The sequence below is a fragment of the Zootoca vivipara genome, chromosome 5 (assembly GCF_965207765.1).
Source record: "Zootoca vivipara chromosome 5, rZooViv2.hap1.1, whole genome shotgun sequence".
Classification (NCBI taxonomy): Eukaryota; Metazoa; Chordata; class Lepidosauria; order Squamata; family Lacertidae; genus Zootoca; species Zootoca vivipara.
This window is the reverse complement of record NC_142588.1, coordinates 17,120,013-17,131,592: the sequence shown is the minus strand read 5'-3', so window position 1 is coordinate 17,131,592 and position 11,580 is coordinate 17,120,013. Positions and strand designations below refer to the sequence as shown.

At 41.9% G+C, this 11,580-nt stretch overlaps 1 long non-coding RNA gene across 1 annotated transcript; it reads left to right on the top strand.

Moving 5' to 3' along the window:
- The first annotated feature begins 916 nt into the window (after positions 1 to 916).
- LOC148685586 (uncharacterized) lies at positions 917 to 3,030 on the top strand. The gene is made up of 3 exons (XR_015950056.1): positions 917 to 1,099; positions 1,868 to 1,905; positions 2,248 to 3,030. It is a non-coding gene; the product is annotated as an uncharacterized LOC148685586 (long non-coding RNA).
- Positions 3,031 to 11,580: the final 8,550 nt, after the last annotated feature.

Here is an 11,580-nt window from a genome sequence, read left to right as displayed (position 1 = left end):
AGGGCAAATGTATCAAACAGCAGCATTTCTCAATAAACTTTAGAATAGATATGGATCGTGGGAAGTGTCATGCGTACACTATCGTGTTTCTCCGAAAATAAGACACCTTCTTATATTTATTTTTCCTCAAAAAAACCACACTATGGCTTATTTTCAGGGGATGTCTTATTAAACACAAAGGAAATCCAAATGCAATGGCAAGTATTTTTTTGGGGGGGGGGGTAATTTGTTCCAATCAAATAGTTTAACCTACAAGGATAGGGTCCCTCTGGAGCCTGGTGAACAGCCTAGCAAGTCCCCTGTCCAAAGTGTTGTGTCAAAGTGGTGAAAGAATATAAAATACAGAAATTAAAAACCGTTTAGCCATGGGGGGGGGAGAAGATACCCACTTCACTACTGGGACTGATAATAGGTGAAGAAACCAGCTGCTGCTGCTGGGTCCTGCTGGCTCACCGTGGCGCTGCTGGGCGCTTTGTCGGCTCTGCAGCAGCAGTCGGTTCCGGGCAAGGAGCCGGCAGGACTCCTCCTCCTCCTCCTGCCGCAGCCGGCATTGCTGCTGCGCCTATCACTATGTCTTATTTTCAGGGTATGGCTTATATTCCTTGAATGCTTAAAAATCCTGCTACGTCTTATTTTATGGCTACGTCTTATTTTTGGAGAAACAGGGTAGCGGTGGGAATGCTCTGGAGCCATAGTAAATGGTAATGTGTACACAGCCAAAGATAAGTCTGGGATGTAAGTTGTAGGTGGCCTTGAGCAAGACCCCCTGCCCCCCTGACCTTTGCAACTGAGATAACGCTGATCTACCTTGCAAGGTTATTTATGGATTATAGAAAGGTATTTTTTGCTCAAATGCATTAAATTAGAATCTTCATAATCATTACTTGATCACTTCTCACCAAATTTTCAATGGTAGGGTGACTCCCTCTTATTGGCTGAGAAGTAAGGGTGGGGTTCGCCCACCAGAGATAAATGCCCTGACCGAGCCCCCAGCAGAATAGCAGAGTGAACCTGAAGGAGAAAGAATCCATTTTCAAGGCAAAACCAATTTAGGAGAGAGCGAGCGAGAGTTTTTGCATGATGACATCCAACAACGAAGGTAAGAGAAATATTTTTAAAAAAATGATCATTTATTCACTGTCTTTATAAACAAGGACAACATTGCTCTAATGATTTATAGGGTATAGTGGGTGGGAAGGAAGATGATTTCTGTTTCATTTGGGTCTGGAGTCAAAGACTCCGTTGTGGTAGCCGCGGAGGGATTAAACAAGTCTTTTTTTCGACATATATCCTTGCAAGAAGCACAGGCAAGACTGGGTTGCACACCTTTATTCGTAAGCACGAAGCATTTACTGTGTGTAAAGTGCGATTCTATGCACACTTTCCTAATTGTTAAATCCTTTTCAAATAAACGGCGATTTAATTTCCCAATTAACGTGGTTAGGATTGGCTGCGAAAAACGATGGTAGGCATAGAAAGAGCGCAAAATTCTTACGTAAACTTATTTGGCTTGTTTTCATTCAAGCCTTGTTCAGAGCAACCGGAGGTTTATTTAAAGGAAACAATGTGCGTGCATTTTAAGGTCAGGTACAAAAGCCTTCCTGCAAAAAGCAAAGGCTTTGCCTTCTGCGCTCAGCCGTGTGGGTGTTCAGCCAGGCGGTTGTAAGAAATGCCACTGAAGCGTTTGAAACCGGTGGTCGTTTTACACAGTGTAACCTCAGAGAGAGTCCGATTCAGTGGAACTTACTCCCGGGGTCCAGTGTACGCGATCCAGCCCTGAGCTTCCCTGTTGGGAGTAAGATCTGCAAGCGTTGTTTCGATTTCAGCCGAGCGTTTCCCTCATATTTGCCTCTATGTCTTTTCCCAGGAGGAAGCTGCGCCAAAACTGGAGAAGATCGTGTGCACGTAAGAAGGGGGCTAGTGCGGGCTCCTAGGACTTCCCTAAACCTCAAATACTGGATAAATTTAAAAGGTTCAGAATAATCCTTGCGTAGTTATTCGAATGCCTTAGTTCACCCTGGTGCCGCCGACCAAATCGGGAAAGGTGCCTTGTTCAAGAGCCAACTTTCTCTTTCTTGGTTATTGTGGGGGGGGGAGTGTTGTATCGTGAGTGTAAAGGCTTTTTGTAAAGGGTGGGTGGGTTGTGCTCCCTCCTTTTCAAATTTAGGAACAAATGGTGCCCATACTTGTTCATATATCATGGTTCCCCTGATTAAGGCTTCCTTTTCCTTCCTTTCTTTTGTTCAGACTTGGTTTCAGAACTGAAGAGCCAGAACAAAGGTGACTGATTCCAAAACAATGATCAGGAACCGAGCTACAACTCCTTATAGCCGCTGTGAAAGAAAGAGAAGTCCATTAAGCAGCCTGGGCAGCAGCGCAAGCAGTCCGACGCAGCAATATTGCCAGCCACGCAGCTTCCATTATCCCGAAAGTTATGGAGGAGCAGGATTCTGGCAGCCACCTCTTAGCATCCCGCAACCAGGAGAGCACCTCTATGCCTCGCAGTACCAGAACTCCCAGGGATTGAACCCGTTTCGTTAACCATCCATATAAATCCTCCCTAACTTTTAAATTTTGTATATTTTAAAGTTTTACAATAAAGTTTGTTTAATGCCTTTGTCTGGGATCATCACCTGGCTTTCTATTTACTGAAGCATTCACTTCCCTTTGCTCAAGCAAGCTAAAAGCACTTGTATACTGAAATCAAAAATAAAGCTGAACAATTGGCCACTTGTTAAAATAAGGGCCACAGTAAAAATCTGGGGTTGGGAAAATTGGGTAAAGATTTCAAAATGTTCCAATTTTGCTTTTGTTTTTGTCGGGTTGATGTGGGGTAAATGTTTAGTTGGGGTTGGCGGTTATTTTAATTAGAGTTTAGGTATAAACTGTTCATTATTGCTATTATTATTACTATTGGTTTCTTTGTTTGCTATTTATTGGTTTTCTTTTTTTAATGTTTGATGCATTGTTACCGGTAGCACAATGTATTTTTTACTTTTTGCAGAAAACAATAAAGCATATATGTATATAAATATATACGTGTCTATTTGTGCATCTGATTTTATTGGGCTGGATTTTTCTGAGCCCCACCTGCCTGCCATGCTACATAATGCACTCACTTTTTGAAAAGTTGCCTGAATACAGAAAGGGGTTGGGTCTGCCGGATCCCCTCTCTGCTTTTAAGTGCAGCTTCCAGGAAGGAAGAGTTCCCCAAACCAAAATCCACAGTAGAATGATGATGTGACTCAGACATTTAGCTAAAGCATGCTATTTGAGAGTATTGGGAATGCCTTACAAGATTCCAATCTGTCCATAAGGCTACACATTATCACTTCATCATTCAATATTTCCTCCTGTACCTAATTTCTGACAACCAGACAAGGGACCAATTCTGCTTATGCGGTTCAGGGTTTGCTTCCCATCTGCTTTCCAGGCAAATGGTTCTGAAACCGGGTTTTAATTCCACGACGCCGAAAAGGCCTTTGATAATTTGGCTTGGGAGTTTATGTTAGAGGCACTAAAAAGATTAGGGATAAGGGGGCAGTTTATGAAGGGAGTTAAGGCTATATATGATAAACAAAAAGCAAGGTTAATTATTAATGGGAATATTACAAAGGAATTTGAAATATCAAAGGGAACCCGACATGGTTGCCCGTTATCCCCATTGTTATTTATCTGGTCATTGGAATTTTTGATAAAGGATATCCAAAACAATAAAGAATTTAAAGGTATCGCGGTAGGGAAGAACAACCTTAAAGTAAGGGCCTTTGCCGATGATCTCATAATAATGACAGAAGATCCAGTGGAAACATTAACCATTTTGAAGGTAAAATTAGCAATATATGGAGAAGTAGCGGGATTAAAGGTAAATAACGGGAAGACAAAAATAATGGTTAAAAATATGCGCAAGGAAGAATTAGAGAAATTAAAATTAATTATTGATTGGGAAGTGGTGAAAAATGTCAAATATTTAGGAATCATAATAACAAATAACAATGCAGATCTATTTGAAAATAATTATGCCAACACATGGAAAATTATAAAAGAGGACAAATGGAAAGGACTGAATCTGACCTTCGCGGGGAGAATAGCTGCAATAAAAATGATGGTGCTTCCAAAAATGATATTTTTGTTTCAAATGATACCCATAAAAATTAAAAAAAAAAACATTCGAGGCATGGAGGAAGGATTTGAATAATTTTATTTGGCAAGGTAAAAGAGCGAGGGTACAATACAGAATATTAACAGATATCAAGGAAAGGGGAGGGTGGGGAGCTCCCAACCTAAAGCTATATTATGCTACTGGATGATCTGGAACTGCTAAGATTGGAAGGATTCAGGAACATCGGAGGCTGGCACGCTTACCTGTTAAGAGAGGAAAAAAGGGGAGTATATATCATTTTCAAATCATGTATTTAAAAAATCATTAATTAATATCTGGGAGGAATTTAGATATCTATTGGAACCTAGGGCAACGAACCCAAAGGAGGGAAATGGCTTACATATAAAGAACTGGTAATTAAAATCAATGATGTAAAGGGTAAAGGACCCCTGACCATTAGGTCCAGTCGTGACCGACTCTGGGGTTGCGCGCTCATCTCGCATTATTGGCCGAGGGAGCCGGCGTATAGCTTCCAGGTCATGTGGCCAGCATGACAAAGCTGCTTCTGGAGAACCGGAGCAGCACATGGAAACACCGTTTACCTGCCGCTGTAGCGGTACCTATTTATCTACTTGCATTTTTGACATGCTTTCGAACTGCTAGGTTGGCAGGAGCTGGGACGAAGCAACGGGAGCTCACCCCGTCACAGGGATTCGAACCGCCGACCTTCTGATCAGCAAGCCCTAGGCTCAGTGGCTTAACCACAGCGCCACCTGGGTCCCTTAAAAATCAATGATGAGTATGTCTTAAAACCGTATGACCAAATTAAAGAGTATTGCCAAAGTTGGCTACATTATCTCCAGTTGCAAAGTATTTTTAAGAAGCATAGAGCAATAGGATTTACAGACAATAGGTCAAAACTGCAAGAACTACTAATCAATAATTCTGTAAAACCATTGGCCAAAATCTATAAATACCTATTAGAATGGGAAATGAAAGACGAACAAGTTAAACATGTGATGATAAAATGGGCGCAGGATCTTGGCAGGGTGATATATAGCAACCAATGGGAAAAATTATGGGAAGAAAACATAAACTTCACAGCATGCATGGGGATTAGAGAGAACATGTGGAAGATAGTCTATAGATGGCACCTTACGCCAGGAAAATTAGCGAAAATATACAAAAATAACCAAGATAAGTGTTGGAAGTGTAGGGAGAAAACGGGAGACAACCTACTTAGTTGGTGGAGCTGTGGAAAGGTGTGTAAATTCTGGTCCGAAGTGTACGATGAGATGAAAAAGATGCTAAGATACACGTTTGAGAAAAAACCCGAAATTATGTTACTAAGCTTGCTCCCAGATAGCTTACCGAGGGATAGGAGGAACATCTTATTATACGCATGTGCGGCAGGTAGAACCCTGATAGCCCAAAATTGGAAAAAGGAAAAAATCCCATCCATAGAGGAATGGCGTATTAGATTGACAGAATATGTGCACCTAGGTAAGTTAACAGCAATAATTAGGAGGACCCCTAAGCAGAAGATTAGGGAAGAGTGGAAATATGTTGAAGATTATTTTTATAAGCAGGGAATGAATTCAAAATGGGTGATATATTTAGAGTAAAATGCACAAGCTGACTAAGTGAGTGGAAAATATAAAAACCTGTCATATAATATTTGGGTTAGAATCTATAAGATTAGGGAAAGCCTAGTAAAATTGTATACAGGAGTCAACCAAATGTAAATGTTTGGAAGTTATTTTTTAATTTTTTTATTGGTATTTTTCTTGTCTATTTTTTTCTATTTTTCCTTTCTTTCTTTTTTCCCTTTTTTCTTCTTTACCTTGTATGTTTAATTGGATTTGATTATGTTATGCTTATGTTATGTTATGTTTCGTTATGTTATGTTTAAGTTGTGTCGTGTTACGTTATGGTTTGTATATTTTAACTTGAAATAAAATAAAGTTTTTTAAAAAATTCCACGTGCTTATTTCTCCCACTTGAATAAAATATTGGGGGGGGGAGGAGGCCAGGTAAGCCCTGTCATTGGAACTTTTTTGGGGGGGGGCGAGGGACCTGGATCCCCCAGAGTTTCCTCCTAGGACCCCACTTTTCCCCGTCGGACCTCGTCCTTCCCCCTGCGCCCTCTCAGCCCCCGAAACCCCGCGAGGTAGACCAGCCTGAGAGGCGGCGACTGGCGCAGAGGCACCCGAGTCGGCTTCAGGGTTGTGTATGTGCGCAGGAATTTTGGGATCTGTGTGTGTATGTAGGGATTGTGTTGTGGGTGTGGGTGTGCAGTGATTTTGGTGTGTGTGTGTGTGTGTGTGTGTGTGTGTGTGTGTGTGTGTGTGTGTAGGGATTTGAAGCCTGCCTGGCCTCAGGCTAATATGCCGACAAATATATATATATACCTGAGGGAAGATAGCGCAGCCTCGCCCTATTGTGGCGCCTCGGGACCGACTACTAGATAACTCTTACCGGGTTCCCTCTCGCCATTGTGTTCCCTTATTACAGCAGCAGCGGGATAACGAACGCTCCTCTTTCTGGTCCCAACGGCCGCCCATCCCCCACTCCCTCTCGCTTCGCCTCATAGAACCAAGGTTGGCGCCGCGCGCCGTTTCCCGCCTCTCCTGCCCTCGCGCCCTTTTGCAACGGTTTCCCCTGCGGCGTCACACCGGCTGCCCCCCTCCTCCCGCATTAGGCCTGGCGAAGGTCTCCCCGCTTCTTTCCCTCCCTCCCTCCCACCCACTCCACCCCGCCCCCGCAGGGGTGATCCACCCATGAGGGGAGATAACCGCACCAGCATATCTGGCCTTTGATCTTTCGAATTTCAGACGCCCCAAATCGGGTGCCCCTCCCCCACCTTCGCCTTCCATTCTGCTCCTTTCATTACTTCATAGTTGTGCTGCCCTGAATCCGCCTCTGCTTGGAAGCTGGATCGTCCTCAGCTTCCACTAACTCCCTCCAAATCTGCCTCTAGAGCAGCCTCTGAGCAAAGAGGTCTCTTCCTGCCTCTGTTCGCCATTTGATCTTTATCCCCCAACTATCTCCAGCGTTTTTCCAATAAAAGTAGGGGTGTCCCAAGGAAAAGTGGGCCGTTCCAGGAACAGATCAGAAACCACGGCACCTTCTGTAAATCCGGAACTGTTCCCGGAAAGTAGGGACTCTTGGAGAATCTGTCCCTTGTTCCTGATGTAGACCTCCATTCGCCCCTTCTTCCCTGGTGGGGACACTGTTTTGTGTCTCAGGTATTAAAATGTCTTTGGCTGGCCCTGCGGACTCCCCTCCAGGAATAAGTCTGGCCAATGTGGCTGGGACTTCAGCTCAGGCAAATGCAACCCAGGGAGGATTCCACCATCGAGCCTGTGCCCACTTTTCCATATTTGCCTCCTTCTTTCCTGAGCCTGCCCTCTGAGAATTCGGGTTGCGTTTTTCTCCCTCCTCTGTAAAGAAAGCCCTGACAGCCCTCACACTAGCATTCCCTGGGCGGTTGCCAAATAATGAGGCGTAAGCACTCTGCACATGCCTGGGAGTAAACGATCTAACAGCTCCGATTCCCTTAGCTGAGAGTAAGGGTTTTTATAGTGATAGCCTAGTAGATGCCTCTATATGTTGACAACATTTACCTGGAGTATTTAATGCCTTCATGAACTGTTTCATCAAGCCATCTTTTTTCATGTCTCCTATGTCAAATACAGACAGCTATATGTTCATCAAAGCTTAATTCAACCACATAAAGGCAAAAGGCCTTGAGGTCAATATTGGGTTATGAGATCCTGAATCATTATAATAAATCTGCAAGATCTCATCCTTATCTCCTATTTTGCTTTTCAAACTCAAAATTAATTCTTTTAAATCCATCTCAGAATCCATCTCAGAATCAAATCCATCTCAGAATTAAATACAGAATTCCTGGAACCCAGCCCAGGATCTTAACTATTGTTTATTTACTATGGTTAAATGTTGTTGAAGGTTTTAACTAGTTTAGAAATCTTAGTTAATGTTAATAATAGCTTAGTGTTACATGTGAACCTGCATCTCCTCCTTAACTATGGTTAAAGTGCCATCGCCCCAAAGTTGCAGTGTTGTCAATGAAGTGAAAAAATTCAAACTGCTCTCAAGATACAACTGCTCCCGCTCTGCTTTTAATGATTCTATGATGCATTGAATCAAGGTTTAACTCATTACCTGCCTGATGCCTCAGTTGTAACCATGGTTTATTGACTATGGTTAATGTTAATAATGGGTTAGTGCTACATACAACCAGGCCAATGAAATGTTCTAAGATCTGATCAGTAGCTTCAATAAGAATTTATAAACTAGTTCCCTTCTGGTGGTCAGTAATAGTAAATGTTGTCTAAATTACTCAGAATACATTTAAAATCAATACTAGTCCTATCTTTATTGTTTGCTCAATGGCACAATGCCTTTGTGCTTCAAGCATGCCATATTATGTTAAAGTGTCCTGAATTCTTTATATGATCAAAACATGTGTCTTGAGAAATTGTTCTATGCCCTTGCAGAAATCTGGTGTGGTTGCTGCCAGTCTTACTTGTCATCTCATTAAATGGTCTTAAACAAACCATTGCCACTTCAACTTAGTTCTCACAAACCAGAGATAAGGCCATAAACCTGTTTCTGGGCTATACAGCCACAGGCTATGGATCATGGGGCTCACGAGATGAAACACTCCTCAATAAAAACAAAATATTCCACATGGAAAACTGCAATGCCAAGATGTTGGGTTCAAGCCTACTTTCTTCCCTGACTAGACCACAGTGTGGGGATGTGTGTATAGGCGGGGGGGGGGCGACTTTCCTTGTAGGGTCTTTCACCCCAGAAGAGCAGAAAATGTCTGTTTCTGTATTCTAGGCTCCTTCATCAAAACTACTGCCTTTAAAAGAAGGAGGTAGATGATTATTCCCACAAAAGAGATACCATGTACCTAGGTGCCTGGATGATCCGCAGAATAGAGCAACCACATTCTAACCTGCAGTACATTGTGGAGACTGGACCTGTTTTCTGGGTTCACATAATGTGTATAGATATCCATTACCATTGCCACTGCCATTTCTAGAGTGCTGGGAGACTAGAGTGCTCCAGTTTTCTCCACGACAACATTTTGTGTTCTTCACAATACTAACAAAGCCTTTTGACTCACGGCAGTTTGACTCCTCCCTCCAATGTGAACAAAGGCTCTAGACACCCGATATCAATCCAGACTCGACGTCTGGAGATCAGTGATAAGGCATCACATGCTTGCAGCTGAGGGGGTGGGTGGAGTCAGAAAGAGCTTGAAAGGGGATTTTTTAACCCTTTCTGCTTTGTTTTCTCCCCACCAATCTGAATTGCTTCCCAAGCTTCTATTTCCTTCACACGGCAGGGATGGCCAGAAGGTAGATGAGCTCCGGGTGATTTTAAGTAGATCAGAAAGGATTTCTGACTTCCCCATGTTTAGCAATAACAGCAACAAAGTAATTCCCCCATCTAAATTAAGAATATTAGGTTCTATACAGCAAAAAATAAAATAAAATGGGGGGGGGAGAGAGAAATTTGCTGCATGGTACTTGCAACCTCCACCCTTCCTGTTGGGCAAATACTAGTTCTGAGGGGGCAACTTGGGTGAAATGGCATGGTGTTTTAAACCCATTCCTTAGCACCACAAACAGATCTGAATCCGTAACTACCACCTGCCCCCCTCCCAATTTTGTGTTTGCCATTTCTAAAAATAGCAGGACATGAGTTTATTACAGATCTTCCAAAATTAGGTCTGGCTTGGTTCCAAGTCATTTTTTGTGTAACATAGGCAAACAATTTTTAGTGTAGGAAGTACTGTACATTTCCCATAGTGCATGGAGTAAATGTATGGAGGTGTGGGCTATAGAATTTGCATCAGGATGATAGATTTGAATGACTCCCAATACATGGATTGAGTTCTCAGGCCATTGGTTGTTTATCTCTACTCAGTAAAGAAGTAAGGAGTTTTGTTTTGTTTTGTTTTTAAAAGAAGCATGGTAAGAATTAGAATGCATTGTAAATCTACTACATTCTTTTTTATTCATTTTTGCTTTTAACAATTATCATCTCACATAAATCATAGTCATTCTACACATAGGATTCTCTGAATCCCGAGACTTCCCTCCACCTTTCCATGGTTTCCCAATATCTTCTTTTCAAACTGCATCATATAATATTCTCCATATTTTCTTAAAACTCAATTTTTACCATAGTTCTCGCTACATTGTAAGAGCTGTTTGGAATCCTGCCAATGTTTCCCCATTCTTTATTAAATTTATTGTCCTCTTGATCTCTGATTTTCCCAGTCATTTTTGCCATAGTCCATCATCTTTATCAGCCATTCTGATCAACCCTCTTTCCATCTTTGGGCAAATAGCAGTTGTTGTAGCATACACAAATTGTCTGTTCTGGTCCTTAGGTATTTCTGGATCTAAAATTCCTAGTAAGAAAGCTTCAGTTTTTTTTCACAAAAGTAATTTTAAACATTTTTTCAACTCATTATAAATCATTTCCCAATATGCTTTTGTCTTCTTGCATGTCCACCACAAGTGGTAAAATGTGCCTTCTTTCTCTTTACATTTCCAACATATATCTGTAGCCATTCTATACGTTTTTGCTAACTTGGTAGGAGTTAGGTACCAGCAATACATCACTTTCATATAATTCTCTTTCAACATACAGCTTGCTGTAAATTTTAAATCTTCCCTCCATAATTTTTCCCATGATGCCAATTGTATATTATGTCCAATATCCCTTGCCTGTAAATCTATCACATTCTGATTCTTGCAGTGCATTTTAAAAGAATCTCCTTTTGAAATATGTATGATCAACAATCCCATTCCTGCATTGATCTTGGAGACCTTCACTGCTGCAAGAATTTGACTATGTACTTTGGAAAGTATGATGGTTGCATTGAAAATGAGTTCCTCTTGTCTTGCCAGCCACAGAATTGTAACAAGGTGAGCAATATTGAATAATATTGAATGCATAGAAGCTGTAAATTACAAGCTGTTCATCTGAACCATGGGGGACCACCACCAACGTCTTCCCTGAAAACCTCAGTCATCAAACTGTGATATAAGGGATCAGTCGGGTCTAAAGGTACTTTGATCACAAGCTGTTAAGGGCCTGTTAAATTAATGCAACAACCTTGAACCTGCCTTGGAGCAGCCAGTGCAAGCTTTTAAGCATTGATGATTTGTTCTGGTGATAGCATGTCCCTCTCAATAGTCTAGCCACAGCATTCTGCACTAGCGAGAGCTTCTGGACCGGGCTCAAGGATAGCCCTGCATAAAGTGCATTAATTTGTAATAATTAAGTCTTGAAGTTACCAGTGCATGAATGACTTTGGCCATTATTTGGACTGGAATATGCTGGCCATATTCACCATGCTATTCTCTGAGCACAGTTCTGCAGCTAGGAATGAAACCACTGTAAAACAGTGTCACTATTACCCACCC